The following is a 19917-nucleotide window of genomic DNA, read 5'->3' as shown; positions in this document are numbered from 1 at the left end:
GAAGGTTGGTTATTCTGAACATTACATAACAAGAAGTAGTTCCTGCTTATACCTATTTTAAAATGTTAGCTCCCCTCTATTTTAATAACTAATTCTGGCATCAAGCAGAATGGAGATCAGATACCTGACACTACCCAGATTTTCCATATAGCTTTTGAACACTGGATTTTAATTCCCAGATTAAATAAATGAGACTAACTCAAACATTTGGTGAGATTTTCATGATCAAACCTACAACACAATGCGATCCCTACTCTCTGTTGGAATTATTAAGTCTTTTCCTTCTTAGAAAAAAAAAATACTAGAAGTGACATTTTGGAGCTACTCTACAAACATTTGTGTTTGAATGGTTTGGGACTGCTTTTCCTGATTGTAAAACAAAATGTATTGTTCTGATCTGTTTTAACTAGATCTTTTATTCACTAACCAACCTTTCCTGCTACTTTAAAGCAGAATATCACATTGTAAAAGACACAGAGAGGTTTTAAAAATTATCCTGATTATTGAGAAAAAAATAAATGCCTGCCTTCGCCTAACTGGACGACTTGAACTCATGACCCAGAGGAGTTTCCAGAACAGAAGTGAGATTAGTGTTTTGGAGTTGAGGACATCGCCAGTATAAAAAAGTATTAAGAGAGGGTTATGAAATTCTGCTTTGCATCGCTGAGGTATCTTTGGGCCCAAGAAGAGGGCCCAAACCTCAAAAATACAAGAGTGACAAGTTGCTGACAAACACCTTATTGAGTGAATTTGAAAAAAAATTAAACCACCAACAGATGGAATGTGTCTGAACGCCCTCCCTGCTGGTGTGTGTGTCACTGAATATCAGCAGAGTGTACTGGGGAGGCCCCACAGGATCCTGCCAAGAAGGAAAGCAGCAATGACCCAAATGCACTTCCCTATACAAAAGATTCAAGGTTGATGAATTTTAAAATGGTTTAACCCCATTGTCAAATTAGTTATGTTGGGGTTAACAGAGGCAGCTCATTGGCTCTTCATATTTCCCTGGGTGCCCTTTCCTCTCCTTAAAAAAACAAAAAACCCCACAAAACCTCAGAAAATCAGACTATAATTTTGGATCAAAGAAACTTTCCATTTATATTTCCATATAAAAAACTTTGGTAAATATCATCTGTAGTTTTAAAGAATCAATCCTCCGGTTCCCTGTAATTAAGTGGGGAAATGAATTAGTGAATGTTTCCAAACATAAACATTAAAAACAATAAATATGCCTCCATGGTGAAGTTTTCCTTTTGGAGGGGAAGAAGTAACAAAATCTAAATTAAATTAAAGTGGTGTTCTGGGAACCAAAGTGGTACTACAGCTCAATAAACTAATGTAATTAGACAACCTAAGATTTTTTTTTTTCCCTAGGCTCCAAATCTAAAGCATGGGCTTTGTAAAGGCTCAGGATCATTGTTAGAATCCACTTCAGTATTGGAGCTTCTCAAATTCCCAGCCAACACACTTTGCCTTTAAGGCATTGCCTGTCTGATTATCCTGCCAGTCTCCCCATCTCCTAATGGTTTTGTGTCACTTTCAAGTGCAGCAGTTCCCTTTGGAAACTGACAAGTGTTCATTTTGAAATGGAGTCATCAAATGCATGCAGCCTTCAGGAGGCTCCTCTTTTCATGAGAACAAACAAAAGGAAATGTTTTTAGTACAAAATCCCTTTTTAACAAATAAAAAGCTTGTATTGCACTGCAGGGCTGCCCACCTCCACAAAACCCTGGCTCTTTTTGGTGGCCCTCAGAAGCAAGCTTTTCATTGTATAATTCATCCAGGGATAGAGCATCTGCTGGGCTAATGAGCTCTCCTGCAGCCTCTTCTCCCGCAGGCGAATCCCCAAAAGCACAGTCTTAAATCAGATACTGTAAAAGCCAAAAGGGGGGTGAGAGGGAGAAAAAAAAAGTAGGGTAGAGAAAGCCAAGGTAGCAGTAGACCAATAATCATACCTTGCATCTGGCTTTAGTGAAGTTGTGTACTTGAAGATTTTCATCCACACAGTTAATTTCTAAGCTTGCTCTTTCATGGCTGAAGTTCTCTTTTGAGTATTTTATCATTTGAGCACAACTCCAATGGATATTAATGTAATAGATCATCATGGCAGCAGGCTCTTAACTATACCGATAGCAATCTTGACCAGGAACTGATTAGAAAGGGCATGATTAAGGAGCATTCCCCACCCCCCCCTTTTTTTTTTTTGCCAGTCAAAGGCGCACGACATTGGAAAGCTGATGGCTTTGATTCCTGTCCTATTACTAATTTTCCCATGTTTTACAGTGTCACCGGTGAGTCCGACAGACATTATTAGGAAGCTAGGTGACAGCATCTAATAAAGTATGTTGGGAGAGGAATCATGGCTCCCTTTTGCACTGATGATCTTTTGGAGAAATACAGTATTGTGGATTATGGGAGGTGGAGGTGGCGGACACTGATGATACCCATGGCAATTCATCATCAGCCTGCAACCTGCCAGTGATCTACAGCTATAAAGGAACAGCTTCCAGGAGGGACAGGAATGGAGAGTCTGTCTTATTTGTGTTAGCAAAGATGTGCTAGAGAGGATTGTCTGATTATTTATTGGTTGTTTTAAATCCCTGAACACACTTTTAGGACACTGTAGGTCTCCATGCCATGTGAAGCCTCCAGAGGATATTCTGCCTGTAGAAGTGTCCAGTGGGGTTGCATTAAAACAGCATAGACTGTGTTATGAGTGCTTTAGAGATGAATTTGTAGAATTCAAAAGGCCAGAGGAGCATTAGTTATGTTGGGGTTAACAGAGGCAGCTCATTTTAGAAATTTGGTATTTGAGTTTTTCAACATCATCCAAAGTAGGTTCACCACATTCTTTTTAACAAACTCTCCAGCACTGAGCAGATGGTTCCTCTATTAACAACCATTTGCATTGAACATATTGCAATGATTTATGTACCACATGCCATTGAGCAAAGCAAAAACATTCAGTAGCGACTAATTAGTTGAGTGTAAAGACACATATCTCAATGTACAGAGTCCTCCTCTGCCTATGTTTTTCATTTTTTATAGTTGAGTGTTTTAGTTGTGTAAAGCACTTCAATCTGAACTATGACATTCATCTTTCAATTATGGTAATGGTGTAATTATGGTTCTATTAATGCTTCAGTCCTACTCTTTTTTTTGGGGGGGTAGGTGGTTTAAGATTTATTTGTCAGAATTTCCCTTGGCCTGATTGGTCAGTCACATTTTATTGTTAAGTGCTAGAATGCTTGTAAGTTACTCCCAAACTCACCAAAATGCTTATTTTAAGAAGTCCACTTTGCCTTTAAAATAGAATAGAATATAGACTAGAGATGAAATAAGACTACTAATCAAAAAAGATGATTTACAAAGAGTGACTAATTTTAAATGGATTTGAGTGTCATTTATTAATACATAATACCTTCTGTATATCTTCTCCACTATATTGTCCAGTCTAGTGAGCCCACATGATTTTTTACCTTCACCTGCTAAATCTCTGCTCCAGTTCCTTCACAACTTATGGACTTGCCCCTAAACCGGATGTGGTTCTTAAATTGGTAATCCCTGAACTTTCCCAGCACATGAGGGGGTTTGCTGCCTTTTCAAAGCAGATTCCCTGAAGCCAGAGGAAAAACAGAACTACAAATTGCATTAGTTATTACATTCTATGGAAAAGAAGTCCCAAACTCTTTCCCTGTCTTAGATGATCCTGGGACATTTTCTTCGCCTTTTTGCTGATCAACAGGGTCAACGGACATTACAATACTGTCACTGTATGTCAAGGTGACAGTGTTTGGACTGTAGGATGAACCAATGAATCTTTTATAACTAAAGTTTTCATTCTCAAGAGTTATCCATGTAAAATGTCAAAGTAGGCTATCCATCATCGGGGAGGCTAAATGCCTGTGTGCAACCCAAAGGAAAAGGGGTATAATATAACTGCATTTACCCAGGACTCAAGGAGCCAACCTTAGAAAACCTGAACTTGCTCTGCTCTTTTTACAATTCCCAGTTTTAATTTTCGTGGTGATCTCTACTGATAGAGAACCCTAGAAATATGGGAATGATAAATTTAACCTGCTTAAGTCTTCAAAGTGAAAGGAAGCAATAAAGGCAAATAACGTAAGTGCATTTATTAATGAAGGTACAACAGAATATGAATTATATATTAGTATAAATAGTCCAGCAATATAAGAAAGTGGAAAGAGTTAGTAGACAAAAAAATATTAAAGGTGAATGTTGATAGGGCCAATATGTGTAGAGAGACTAATAAAAAATAATTGAAAACAAAGAAAAAATGTTTTCAGAGTCATAATATTCAATTGTAGCTACCCTCCTGGGCCCATGACAATAATCACTATTTATTTCACATGTACTTGCATTTTATATACATTAGTGATCTTTAAAATAACTCATCTATGTGGATAGCATTTGCTTCATTTTATAGATGAGCAGGACTGAGACTCTGAGATATTTATGTTAGGCAATTTTTCTGAAGTCTAGCAGGTAGCAAGTGGTGGAGGCTGGATTTGAACCCAGGTCTGTCCTGCTGCAAGCCACCTCTGTTGCCTCTCCATGTAAACCAGAGTTGGTTACAAGCATATGCCTCAACTTAATATTTTCTTATTTTAGTTTGTATCAAGGACTCAACTATGGTATGTAATTTCCTTTGGCATCTTATTTTGGCAGTAAAATAATATTGGAATCTTTACATATGCTGTTGTTAGCAGTAAAATCTAATAGAATAATCAATATCAAGGAAAGGAGCAAATAATCAAATTGGAAAGAAGTCTCTTGGTTTAAACTCATCAATGCTAAGCAAATATAAAATGTGTAACCCTGAGAGATATCTTTTTGCTTCTGCAGGACTCTTGTTTTCCATAAATAACATTTATATTTAATGAAAACAGGATTAACTTTGTATTGAGAATTGAGCCTGTCATTCAGTCTGATTAAACAACATGCAGTCTCGCAAATCCACATTTTACTCAATATTTCTGTGTGTCTAGACATAACTCTATTGTGGATAAATTTTCTGGATATACCTCTATTAGGGAGAGAAGAAGGAAAACATGTCTTTTTAAGTGTGTACTGGGTCTAAAATAGGACATTGTCAACCATTAGAGCATAATCAACCATTTTTAATTGATTAATAACAATTTCATATGGTTCAACCTAACATATGGAGGTAATTGTTTAGAAATAACCTTGATGAAAAAGAGACTATCTAAAGGTCACCTGAACTGCCCCCCCCATTCTCCTCCCCCTCCCTGGTGTTACTATAGCAATCTTATCTGTATCCCGATCACTGCACAGATCACATTGCCTTATAATTTTCCTTGTGAAATGTCTATCAATCCATCCAGATGGTAGTTACTAGAAGACAGGGACTGTGGCTTTTCACTTCTGTATCTCCAGCAATTGGCACACTGCCAGGAACTAGTAAGCACTAAACATTTAAGTGCTTGCATTTATTTGTTTGTATTGCATTTTTTTCAGTTTCTGAAAGGAAGGTAAGGTAGGTCAACTGTTGCAGTGCTGAGATTAAAGTCCAAGTGATTTGATTCTCAATTAAATGATGTTTTACCCTTTTTTATTCATACATACTGTCATGTTCTCAAAAAAAACCCCTTATAACATCATTTATATTAAAATAAACATAACTAGTTGTTCTATTCGTTTTAAAGACAAACATAATTAAAATTGCAAAATGTCTGCCTTGCATTGACATGTTTAGTCAAAGGGTTACCCCTATGTCCAAAAAAGACTCCTTTCCCTTTTAAATTATAGTATATTTCTGACATTCCCTGGGCTATCTGAAGTTTTTGTTACACATTATGGCATTTTGGATATTTTCCACTCTATGAAGTGCTAAGGTTGAGCAGGTGGTTGACATGCTCTCCTTTGATATTAACACTGCATACTTTTCAACATGCTTTATCTCTTCCTCTAAATGGGTGACTCTGGACCCAGAAAAGGCTCCAACTTCTAGACTGTGATCTGCTGACTTCCCAGTCTCACAATGTCTAGGAAAGTGGGCAGAGCTGTGAGAAACAAAGATCATTTGAATGGCTCTGGTGAGTTGGAGAATACCTCTGAACCAAGAAGGGCAGGTGCTCTACCCTTTGTTCTCTTTGATCTGTAATCAGCCATGTAGGTGGGCTACAAAAAGTGCTTCTGAAGTGAATGTAGATGAGATTTCCCAACTGATCTGCTCATCCTGGGTAGGAGTATAGAAAAATGCAACACGCTGTTAAAGACTTCTCTTGCAAGTTTCAGATTTCTTGAGAAACACCACTAATTTTTTTTTTCCTTCAAACTCCTTTTTTCCAAAGGAAATAAAACATCCCCAAGATATTTTTGCAATGTATTTTCCATCCCAATCCTATTCTTTATGCTTATATTATTGGTATATTTTCCAGCTGAGCTAGAAAACTCATTGAAGAATCAAACCATTGTCCTATAATACCAGTTATTAATGGTCTGAACGCATCCAGGGTTATATATATAGGAAAATAATACTTTCTAGGTATTCTGGTGTCATTCAGAATTACCAGGCTGCAATCAACAAAGATAAAAATTATTGCCATCTGCTTGCTTCTCAAAAAATATCTGTACATGGATGGAAATTTTTAAATGTAAAATAGCAATTTATTTTATTCATAGGTCATCAGTAGGCCAATTTGCTCTTATATCAACTAACAAATACTTAACATATCTATGTCTCCTGTCTCATTCTCTTACCAGTCTCATGATTCCCGTTTCCTATGGCCCATTACCACTTTTAAGTTAAGTTAAAATATGAGCTTACTGTAGGTTTAATAGGTCCCCCTTTCAATTTAGAAAATATTATCAATGGCATCATGATCTTTCGGGTTCCCTAGGATGAAAACGTGGTCATACATTGTAGATACCTATGTCTCTCTACCTCCACCACGGTACCCTTCAGGCCTCTGCAAAAAGGGTCACTGCCCTGCACTCTGACTTTAGAAGGATCTTTATATTACCAACATAGAAACACATTTGTTTTTTTCTCAAAGGTTTTTGAAAGTTTGGTAACAGATTAAGCAGTTAGGAATTACGGTGGGGGGGTGGTACTTGAGAACTTAGTTGAACCTCACCAATATCCTACCAGAAGTTTCAGGGCTGAGAGAATTCAAGTGAATACGATGGGTGGTAGGGGGAAGTGGGGAGGTGGGATGAAAAATTTAAGCATTTTCTTGTTTGTTTGTTTGTTTTTTACTCTTAAAAAATTTTGGGTACCTCAAATTACCCAAAGTGGATGTCTAGGCAGATAGGCTCCCAGATAACTGTGCTTCCTCCCTTTCCTGATCTTGGGTGGTGTAGTTTTGGCTTTATTACATATTCTATAAGATCTCCATTTCAATTTGTCTATTGGCTTTTAAGATATTGAAATTATTGAATCCTATTATTTAATTATTGCATCATTGAATGATTATTATTTATAAGTCCTCTAAAGATTATAATATGCATTTTTAGTTTTCCACCACCTACTTAGAGCTAATATCATACCACTTCAGGTTAAATGTAAGAATTTGCAAACATATAGATCCATTTATCCCCTCTTCTCATATTTTATGCTGTAGTTATCATATGTATTATATCCACATACATTATAAACCTCATAATAAAATGCTATAAAATATTTTAAACAACCATATATATTTTAAAGAAATAGGGTGCCTGGGTGGCTCAGTCAGTTAAGCGTCTGCCTTCGGCTCAGGTCATGATCCCAGGATCCTGGGTTCAAGCCCCACATGGGGCTCCTTCCTCAGTAAGGAACCTGCTTCTTCCTCTGCCTGGCACTGCCCCTGCTTGTGCTCTCTCTCTCTCTCTGACAAATAAATAAATAAAATCTTTTAAAAAAAGAAACAAAGAGGAAGAATATCCACATATTTTCAATTTCTGGTGTTCTTCACTGCTTCTTGAAGTTCTAAGTTTTTATCTGGTATCACTTTCTTTTGACCTAAGAAGCTTCTTCTAGCATTTCTTCTAGTACAGGCCTGATGGTGATGAATTCTCTTGGTTTTCTTTTATCTGAAAATGCCTTTAATCAGCTTTCATGTGTGAAAGATATTTTCACTGGATATAGAAGTCTGAGGTGACAGTTTTTTTTTTTTTTCCCTTTCTTCTTCTTTCTTTCAGCACTCTAAAAATGTTCCACTGTCCTCTGGTCTTGATTGTTTCTGATGAGAATTTCAATGGTCATGTAATGTGTCTTTTTTTCCTCTTTCTCCTTTCAAGATTCTCCTTATCATTTGATTTCAGTGGTTTGCATATGATATGCCTAGAGGCTGCTTTTTGATAGTCATCTTGCTCAGGGTTCACTGTAACTTTATGTCTCTGGGCAAATTTTGGACATTACTTCCTCAAACACTTTTGCTGCTCCATTTTCTCTCTCTTATCTTTCTGAGACTACTATTACACATCTATTGGACCTTTAGATATTGTCCTAAAGGTCCCTGAAACTTGGTTCATTTTTTTCCTACCTTCTTTCTTGCTTTTTTCTGTATTGGATAATTTGTACAAATCTATTGTCAAGTTCACTACCTCTTTATTCTATCAGTTCCAATCTACTCTTAAGTACATCTAGTAAAATTTTATAGAAAAATATAGTTTTTCAGTACTATAATTTCTATTTGGTTACTTTTTATAGTCTCAATTTTCCTGTAGATATGTCATATCAATTATTAACATCATATTTTCTTACATCCTTCAGTATTGTTATAATAACTGCTTTAAAATACTAATACCTTTGTCATGATGAGTTTGGTTTCAGTTGTCTTTTCTGTAGAATGTGGGTTATCTTTTCCTGTTTTCTTCATATACTGAGTAATTTTTAAATTGTATCTGGATATTACAAATGATACTTTGTAGAGACTCTGGATTCTGTTATGCTCTTCTGAAGAGTGTTGATTTTTGCTTGTTTTAGTGGGCAGTGACTGTTACTAAATTCAAACTGCACACTGCAAACTGTCTCCTCTGCTACAGCAGCCAAAATCTCAGTTCAGTTCTTTTAGCTTTAGCTAGGTTGCTTGTAGGCTGTTCCACACATTAATGATTCAGGGGATCTCAGAGATTTCGGCAGAGTTTATACACAGTATTTAATATTTCTCTCTTGACATTTTAGTTGTGGTGGTGGCCTCCACCTGTCCTCTGGTTGTTCAAGCCAATAAAAGAAGAGGATTTTCCATCTGGTTTTTAATTGCACTCCCTTCCCCATCATGCATGGCAAAGACTTAGGCCTGCCCTTAGGGAGAAAACTGAAAAAAGGGAAAAATCACTCAATGCCTTTCCTTTCTTGCAAGTATTGACTCCTTTCCAGTATCTGCCTGCTTCTCTCTCTCTCTAGAATCTTCAAATGTTTTTACTTTTAGTCCAGAGTTTGTAGTTATTATTGGCAGGAGAGTTAGCATAATAGGGAATTCTTGGCCACTACCAGAAGAAGAGCACTTGCTATAGTTTTGGGAACTGCTTAGAACTACCTGGAAATCTCAGAATGGAGAAGTGAAGTATTGAGAGAAAAACCATCTTGCCTTGGCCTCTTAGATGCTTGCATAGGTAGGTTTCCATTCCAAGTTGAGGCAGATCAGTCACTACTTATGAGTCTTAGGCCCAGGATACAGTGCCTGCCTTCCTCCAGCAGTACCAGGTTGCTATCAGTCTTTCACACAGCAGAACTGACTGGGTTGAGATGATGGCTCCTTTAACCACTCACTGGGGAGTGGACTATGGGGTCCAGGGTGGGAAAATGGGCCAGTCAGAGGTGCAGTTCAATGTATAACATAATTATTTACGGATATAGTATGTGGGCTTTCATTTGTATTCATTTCCCACCATGCAAATATTAGGGACAGACCTGCTGTTCTGTATTATTATTATTATTTTTAAATGATTTTATTTTTATTTATTTGAGAGAGCGAGAACAAGTGGAGGGAGAGGCAGAAAGAGAAGAAGCTGGAGAGGGGCAAGCAGACTCTAAGCTAAGCAGGGAGCCTGACCTAGGGCTCAATCCCAGGACCCTGAGATCATGACCTGAGCTGAAGTCAGACTCTTAACCAACTGAGCCACCTGGGTGTTGCCACTTCTCTGTATTATTAAAACCTGTTTTTCAGATTTATTTCTCCTTTCTATATTCACAGCCATCGCCTTTCATGATGGTTATTGCAACAATCAATAAGGTCCTTCTTTCAAGCCATTTTATACACAGACAGTAGTATAATCTTCTTAGCGTTTTTTAAGAAAATTGTTATCCTCCCCAACATATAACACTCTACCCAAACCTACAGTTGTTCCTCATTGCTTACCTCTAGGATGAAATCAAAACTCAGTCTGATATTAAAAATCCTCTACTACAATTACAATGCCTGTCCTTTAAGCCCACTTCTCTAATTGCTCTTCATCTCTCCTCTACACAGAGAATTCCCTCTGCCCATTAACTATCTGCTTGACAAAATATGATTTCCTCCAACTAGCATGGAAGCCCCTTCCAAACTCAAAACCTGCTCAAAATCTTTATCTCAAAGCCAAGAATAACATTTAAAATAGCAAAGGACTAAGGATGTTAAATATCTTAGAATTTCTGTGTTTTATTTTGTTGAGACAAGAGATATTGCATTTTTTCTGTTCCTTAATTTTATTTACTTTATGTGTGTTAAATATACATAACAGAATTTACCATTTTAACTATTTTGAAGTGTATGGTTTTGTGACATGAAGTGTATTCTCATTGTTGTGGGACATTCACATTTGTTGTTCTTGAGTTGTAAGTTTTTTACATACTCTAGATAAAAATTCCTAATCAGATATATGATTTACCAATATTTTCTTCCATTTTGTGGATTGTGTTCCACTCTTGATAGTGTCCATTAATGTGTAAAAGGTTCTAATGTTGATGAAGTTCAACCTATCCATTTTTTCTTTTGTTTCTGTGCTTTTGGTGTCACATTCCAGAACTCATTGCCAAATCCAGTATCATGAATTTTTCCCCCTATGCTTTCTCCTAAAACTTTCATAGTAATGGCTCTTATATTTAGGTCTTTGACCCATTTTGAGTTAATATTTGATACAGAATAAGATAAGGATCTAAGCTCACTTTTTTTTTTTGCACGTGGATATCCAGTTTTCCTAACATCATTTGTTTAAAAGACTGTCTTTTCTTTTTGAGTGGGATTGGCACCCTTCTCAAAAATCATTTAGTGATATATGCAAGGGCTTATTCTTGACTCTATTATATTCTATTGCTCTATAAGTCTTTCTGTATGCTGATACACACTGTTTTGATTACTATAGCTTTGTTGTAAGTTTTAAAATTCAAAAAAGTGTGAAACTTCCAACTTCATTCTTCTTTTTCAAGATTATCTTGGGTATTCTGAGTTACTTGAGATTCCATATGAATTTTATGATGGATTTTTCTACTTCTGCCAAAAGTGTCATTGGGATTTTGACAGAAATTGCATTGATTCTATAGATCACTTTGGGTAGTATTGACATCTTAACATCTTCCAACTCATGAACAGGAGATTTCTTTTCATTTATATTCTCCTTCAATTTCTTTCAGCAATGTTTTATACTTTTTGGTGTACAAATCTTTTGCCTTTTTGGTTAAGTTTATTCCTAAGTATTTTATTCTTTTTGATGCTGTTGGAATGGAATTGTTTACTTAATTTCCTTTTTGGACTGTTCATTGTTAGTTCATTGTTAGTGTATAGAAATACAACTGATTTTTGTGTGTTGATTTTGTATCCTGTAACCTTGCTAAATTTTAACTTTAATTTTAAATTTAACTTTTTAACTTTATTGTTAAAACTAATTTTATTCAATGATATGTTCAATGAATAAAATGTGATATGTTCAATGAATAAAATGTGAAAAATACAGAAAAACATAAATAAATAAAATTATCCACAATCCCTCCACTCTGAGCTAGCTAGCCATGCATTATGTTCTTTCATTTTCTTTCTCTCTTCTTCTCATAACTATTAATATTTTTTAGTCCTCTTTTGCTGCTTAAGAGTATATAATGAACTTGAATTATTTTAGTTAAGACATATGTTCATAAAAGGTCACTGCCTGTTTCCTTGTCTCCTCAGCTCAAATTTTTTGAAACCCAACCCTTGCTCTATCAATATTTAAAGGCCTCATTTACAAATTGTAAGATGGCTGTTATATATTTTTTAACACCTTAGTTGCTGAACCCAAGAGACAAATGTCATTTGAAGACAGCTTTGGGACATACAGTGCTATTGTGATTTTACTAAATATTTCTTGAGGGTGGGCAGAAGAGTCCAGTTCTTTTTATGGACTTATTCTCACCCAGGAAAGAAATCATGATCACAAGTTTGGTCTTAAAGCACCAATCAGACAATAATAAAAGAAACAATGTGTGTCTGTGTAGAGTGATACTCATTTATCATGAATAGATATACGACTTTGATATCTAAGGTAGATGAATTTTATTCTCTTTCTTTGGTCAATTGGCTGAAATCTGAAGCTTTGCAATTTTAGTATTTTAGATGAAATGGCATTACCAAAAATATTGGGGTCAGCTCCAGTTCCCTTGCAGTCTTATGTAAGGAATACACAAAGGTGGTCACAGGGTGCCAAGTGAAAAGAGTATAGATACTTAGAATTGTTCGTTTACATGATGCTCAAAAGGGTATTCCACAGACATTCATTTGCCACATCAATAAATATTTGTTGAATCCCTACTATGTGCCAGGCCCAGTGCTAGGCACAGGGGACAGGTCAGTGAGTAAAATACAACAAGTTCCATCTGGGTCTAATTTCTGGTTATGCAACAGTATCATCCTTGGCTGGTTGGTTTAACCATTCTGTTTCACATCCAGAAAAGAGGGAGTCAGATTACATTATGTCATGGTTTCTTTCAGTTCTAAAAGAAATAATTTTGCAATGCTATGATTCTATTTGGCATACACACTGCCTATATAATTCCAGCACAGGAATTCATGATGCTGTCTATTCCCAACCTGATAAATTGCTGACCTCTTAGACTTCCCCCTCCTATCATCTCTTGACTTACTCTCCCCCTATCTGTTCTCTGTTCCCAGCAACACTGGAAGATTTATAATTACACATGGATGTCACCAGTATGTTGTAACAGCTTCACTTCCCTGATATTCTGCTAAAAGCAAATGAGTAAAAGCAGCCAGGGCAGCAACCAATTCCTAGACAAGGTGATATCCCTTAGCTGTATACTATTTTTGGTTTTACTGGGCTCTCATTTGTTATTCATTAGCACTCCTAAGGAGCAAAAGAAAGGCAACATGCATTTAAGTAAAATCAGCCTGAGGGTTCAAGAATATCTTCCAAAGCAAATGAAAAAAAAAAGAATATATTAAATATGAGTTAATCTTATTTTCCTTTAAATACATGATTTTAGTTTATTGCTGTAATTAGAGTTTGAAAAGCTTACATTCGAGAGAAATAGAAATCTTCCAACATCTCTATTTATCTCTGAAACAGACCAGATTGTACCACTTGGCATTTCATTTTTTACATCTTTGCATCTTCCATCACAATTTCTCAAGCTTAAAAACAAAACAAAAATATCCCTATCTATTCCAATACTGTACTTAATTCCCTATAATTCTTAAAGAATGATACACAGTACTCCCCAAGGTTCAAAAAATAAGAGCAACAGTTAAAAAAAGAAAGGTACTCCCTATCAAGGCCATACTTTCCTTAAGATAGTCTCATTTTTTCACCCAATGTAGCAACAATATGGGAAAGATGATCGCTAAAATTAGACCTCACTGTGAAATATCAATCTGTTCTTAGCACTGCAAATAGTTCAAACACACACACACACACACACACACACACACAAACACATTTTCATTTGTTTCCTTATATCATAAGAAAAGTCCAATAGTATTAGAGACTGAAGGGAAGGGATTTTGTTACCCCACATGATTTCTATTGACGCTAGTTATATGAGGGTATTAAGAGATGTTTTTTGGCTAAGTTTGGGAGGTTCTGGGTAAATAAAATGGAAGTGTTTCTTTATCATGGGATATCTCAGGGCCTTTAATTTGCTAATAAACATTGTAATTCTTCTAGAAGGAAATACTGCAAACATTTCCCAAATGTGTTTGATCATTATGGCCTTTATTTGAAGAGTAATTCTCAAAAACAAATGTAGTGTAACATTCTCATTTTGTAGATGAGGAGACTCTGGTCACAGTGGCTAGGACTTGCTCTGAGCCCACAGTTATTAGCAGAGCTGGAGTTAGAACCTATTTTTCTTGACTCCTAGCCAATGTTTCCTTATAAAGTAAGATGAACAATGATTTGAGGTCCTTATGTTTTGCTCTCTGTCTTCTCAATACATTCCTAACACAGTATCAGTTGTCTTAGGTACCAGTCACAAAGCAAGAAAGAGCTGATACAATAGCTATCTTAATTGAACAATATTCTGGATTGGGATCTGTGGACCATTGCGATTTGTGAGGCTCCTATATACAGATTTAAAACTTGTCTAGGGGTGCGTGGGTGGCTCAGTCAGTTAAGTGTCTGCCTCCTGCTCAGATCATGATCATAGAGTCCCGGAATAGAATCCCACATTGGGCTCCCCGCTCAGCGAGGTGTCTGCTTCTCCCTCTGCCCCTCACCCTGTTCATGCTCTCTCTCTTTCAAGTAAATAAATAAAATCTTAAAAAAATAACAAAAAAATAAAACCTAGTGTATCCATTGGCTCAATGATTTTCAAGTGGAATTTCAGGAGCAAATTTATTTCCCAAAACAAGTATTTTAAAATTTTCCTTTCCCCTTTGCCACTGATTCAGTGACCTTATTCAGATAGTTTTCTTACCTATAAAAAGGACGGAGAAATAGCAACCATCTTATATGCAATGCAGTTAGTTCTGGTTAAACTAAAATATTTAGTTCTAAAAGTTACTTACTTGAAATATAGACCTATAGTGCAATGAAATCAACATATTCACACAATCAAATTACTATGATAAAACCCATTACTATGAAAAAGCCCATGACATTAAGACATTTGTTTTTATATCTGCAGAATGAATGAAATGTCTCTACTGAACCACTGATTACATATATCCACAAAAACTCTTACATTAAATATAAAACAATGGCCATGACCTCCTAATTTGTCAGGAAATACCTCTGATCCTAGGGACAAAAAAAAAGAAAGACCAAAGATGTCAACCACTGAATTAGAATTAAAAGCATCGCTCCAGAAGTTGGACAGGAGAGCTGAGTGCATCCCTGTTTTCCATTGTTGGGGCATGCAGAGGTAGCCAGAATGTGGCTTCTTATACAAATGCTGAATTAAGTGAGGGAGGAAATTATTTCACTTTTTAATTATGTGGTATTTTGCCAAACTATCCTTTTGTTTCTTAAAAAGGAGACATCTTTCCTTTAATGACCTACTAGTTTAAAAAAAATCTATGGCATTGGGGAATTAAGGATAAGGAGACAAGCTCTTAAACTGGGTTGTTTTTCTGCACACTAATGAAGTTCATAATTTAATTGGAGGAATTATTAGATACATTCTCTCCTTATAATGGTGCAAACCTCAGAGGCAAATGAGCTGCTTATGCATATATTCTCCTTATAATTCAAGAAATCCTCAAGGATTTAAAAAATATGTTCCAAATCAGAATAGCACTCAGTTGTCCACTTAAAATGGGTTTGTACCATAAATCTTGAGTCTAAGCATTGCCACTGGAGTTAAGTAGCAATGTTTTTGTGCTGTTTTTTTATTTTTAATTACGGTTACTAAGCTTTTCATTTGAGTGCTCTTATTTATTGAACTTCATTCTCCCTTTAAGAGGAAGTTAAATTTTAAAAATTTGGATGGTAAAATGGTTAAATATTCATTTTACTTGAAAAAAGAGGTAAGGATAGGATCGTTGACTGCAAATTTATGAAATATTGTTATATGAAAGAGGTAGTACACTTACTATAGTTCCAGAAGAGATAATGTGGACTAATATATGAAAGTTAAAAGGAAAAGCAGATTATTCTCAATTGAAAGGTAAACTCTCTTGAAATAAGCTAGGGTAGTTGGTCATTTCCAAGTTTATCCATTAATATCTGTGGTTTGTTTTGTGTTTTGTGTTTTTTTTTTTTAAAGAATTTATTTATTTATTTGAGACAGAGAGAATGAGAGACAGAGAGCATGAGAGGGAGGAGGGTCAGAGGGAGAAGCAGACTCCCTGCGGAGCAGGGAGCCCGATGCGGGACTCGATCCCGGGACTCCAGGATCATGACCTGAGCCGAAGGCAGTCGCTTAACCAACTGAGCCACCCAGGCGCCCTGTTTTGTGTTTGATGATGCCCATTAAGCAGAAGTGGTTGCAGGTGTTAGAAATTTATGGAAAAATATGGGGAGGAAATAAACATGTAGAAAATTCAGGTCATTTCTTTATTTTTTCTCCCCTCAGAAAACAAGAAACTAACATCAGAATTTTATTTTGGCCGTGAAGCACCTAGATCTAATACAACATGACACATTAGCCCAATCATGCATTATAAAATTGATAAAAATGAGTTAAGAAGTTAGGGTTCAGATAAACACAGCGATCTGGTATAGTGAAATACAGAGCCGAGAGTCACAGAGAGGGTGACTCCCAGAACATTCCAAGAAGGGCAGAGCCACAAGACTCCCTGGTTCATTGTTGCCATTGAAAGATGACTCCTTTGGGAATATTCTAGGTCTTCTGTATGGATTGAGCTCACTTCAGGGTAGTGTGGCTGGAAGAGCATAAGGTAGACAGCATGAGGTTTGTAATTAGCAACATGATTTTGTCCCTTAATTATCAATGGGACGTTTAAAAAAAAAAAGTCAAGGAATTTCTCCGTTCCTCAGTTTTCTCATCTGAAAAATGGGGTTCAATAATACCTGCCTCACAAGTTTCTTGTGAAGATTCAAAGAAAGAAGGTACATGCCAAGAACCTTGTAACCTGAGTGCCATACAAATGTAAAGGATTGTTACTTAAATATTAATGGGGGCTATTAGAATGACCTTAATTCATCCCCCCCTTTTCTGATTTCCTCCTATTCCCCGATTATTTCTCAATTTCCTTCAGAAATTGCATCTTACATGACAGTATTCCACAGAGTTCCTATAAGTGACCATAGTCATTCATAATTGTAAGGGAAAACACCCTATCATATCATTGTCATCCATTCCCTAAACTTCAACCATCACATGGAAGGTGATAATTTTCAAACCTATATTTCTAACTCAAATCTCTCTGCAACACCAGAGCAGTATGTTTAAATCCTTGACTGGACTCTCCACTTGGATTCCTACCAAAGTCTTTCCTTCAGCCTTTCCTTCCTCAAAATCTGATCGGTCACCAAGTCCTATTGTCTTGGTACGAAGCTCTTTCAAATCCTTATGTGATGATGGCTTTTGTGGGATTTAGAGAGCTTTTCTGGACTCCCCAGTTGGGCATCAGGACTTGGAGTTACAGCTGCTTCCCCGCTGAGCCACGTTACCACTCTCCTTTCTCTCCTGGAGTTCCTCGCTGACCACAGCTGCACTCAAATATCCTCTAAGACCATTGCCTTACCATGTTTCTCACCTGCGCTTTGTTGCTACGAGAATCCATATCACTTTAGATTTCCTAGGACATGGGGTGCTCAGAGGCCAAGACACAGGAATCCTTCAGTGCTTCTTGGAGATGCTGAAGATCCACAGAGAGAAGATGAAAGGGCATCTCCCAGGATTTGTCCATTCTGCCAGTTCCCAACTATTTGTATTTCCTTAACATGCTGTGCTGTTCTTAAGCATAATCGGTCACCTAGAATAGCCATTCCGCCCTGGCTACTTGGCATTCCACAGCACCAGTTTCACGTTGCCATGCAAATGTCGCATCCTCATCAAAGTTTTCCCTAGGCTTCTCAGATTAAATTAGTATATCCTTCCCTGTCATCAGGGCACTTCACACATTCACGTGGCAAAAGCACTTAACCCAAGTTGTCATCATTTTTTTGTTTCCATGTCTGTCTGTGCCCATTGGTTTCAGCTCCATGAGAGCGTTGACTACGCCTTGTGCATCTCTATATACCAGTCGTCTAGCCCAGTGTCTGTTCCAGAGTGGAAAATAAGTATTCTTTGGTGACAGAAAGAAGGAAGGTGTTATAAAAGCAGAATCTGTTAAGCAGTAGGACCGCCCAACCTCAAAAATTAGGACTAATTGAGAAGAATGAACCAATGCCAGGTCCAATGCTTCCAAAGCGCCTTGCAGGACGCCTCTCACAGGAGAAGTGAAAAGTAAATATTTTGGTAGATTTATTCAAATTTTGGCTAGGAAAACCCTGTGGTTAGAGAACTTGCAGGGTAACTGGTAAGCCTTTGGTAACTGGCAGAGCATTTCCACATCACATGATTTTTTTCCCAAATTATTTCAGAAAATTTGAAGAAATACCCTACGGTTTTGATACTTTTAAACTTCCCCCATGTCATTGCTTACCTAATAGCACATGTTTTTTGCACTAACGATTTGAATGCCTAGCTTCAAGAAAGGGAATTTCAACCTCACTTTGTCCTAATTACTGCAAATGCCACGGCGGTGACATTCAAACAGTGAGCATTTACAAATATATCTGATTTCTCCTGAGGGCGAGAATGTCAGGGGCCTTTCTCACTCCAGACACCCACTTAGAGTGGTTTTGTCCCTGTAGCTTTGCAGACTCTGGGATTAGGCAGGGAGGGTGTTGCTCTGAGCTGGGGCAGTAGTAAGGTGAAGACACCCAACAGGGTGCGCAAACGGAACTTCTGAGCTAGCGCCCCCTGGCTTCTTCCTTGGAGATAAACAATGGAGGCACAGAAGGCAAAATCAATTCTGTAAACAGGAAGGGACCGCCAACTACCTGTGAGGTGCTTGTGTAGGCCCTGCAAAGGGTAAGAGATGAATAAGCACCACGGAGAAAAAATCATTGATAATTATGTTCAGAAATATTGTGTAACAAGGCAAGTAATGGAGATGTGGGTTAGAGTTTTCTAGGCCCCTGAGAAAAGTTCTGACAATTCTGTCCTAAGGTTTTTGAGGTTGAAAAAGATTTTCTATTATCTCATGTCTGAAATCAGTACCCTGATACATTGCTGGTATCACATCTTACAGATAAATGAGCACATTATCAAATGTTCATTTGTCTTTCAGATTTAACAATTATTATTATTATTTTTTTAAGATTTATTTATTTATTTATTTGCGAGAGAGAGAATGAGAGACAGAGAGCATGAGAGGGAGGAGGGTCAGAGGGAGAAGCAGACCCACCGCTGAGCAGGGAGCCCAATGCGGGACTCGATCCCGGGACTCCAGGATCATGACCTGAGCCGAAGGCAGTCGCTTAACCAACTGAGCCACCCAGGCGCCCCATAGATTTAACAATTATTACAATAAATCACATTACTTCCTTGAAAATGTTCATCTCAAAGAAACAATAAAAAACAATAAAAAATGCTGAGTTATGAAATCTATGCATCTGACAAAGATAGTGTTCAGCTTTTCAATTGATTTAATTATGGAAAGCTTAGAAGGAAACAAAACATTTAAAAATCAAAACTTCCAATTGTGTAACTAGGAAAACATTTTGGACATTATCTATATTTAACAGCCTATGAATTGAACTCTCTGTCTGTATAAAAAGAAGTTCAGAACAAATATCTATGCTTCATTTCTCCTCTCACCCCTCATCTGGGTAGATTTTATTTATGCATTAGACAACCTTTTTGGCCATTAGAACCATCTTGCTGCAGCAGTTAATTAACACAAGTACCATAATTTAATACAGTTAATGCTACTTGATGCCCTTTAATGTACCTTCCATTAGTGATATTATTGTAGTATTACCCTGTAAATTAAAATGAGATCAAGACTAAGAGAGCTACTCTTT

The 19917-nt window shown here is 36.9% G+C and overlaps 1 protein-coding gene across 4 annotated transcripts in view; it reads right to left on the bottom strand.

Annotated features, from left to right (window-relative positions):
- NTNG1 (netrin G1) overlaps nucleotides 1-19917 on the bottom strand; it is a 314772-nt gene that overhangs the window by 123981 nt on the left and 170874 nt on the right. The window lies entirely within an intron of this gene.

Source organism: Leptonychotes weddellii, chromosome 4 (assembly GCF_054177405.1).
Source record: "Leptonychotes weddellii isolate Sample4059 chromosome 4, ASM5417740v2, whole genome shotgun sequence".
NCBI classification, from domain to species: Eukaryota; Metazoa; Chordata; class Mammalia; order Carnivora; family Phocidae; genus Leptonychotes; species Leptonychotes weddellii.
This window is presented reverse-complemented; position numbering and strand designations above follow the sequence as displayed.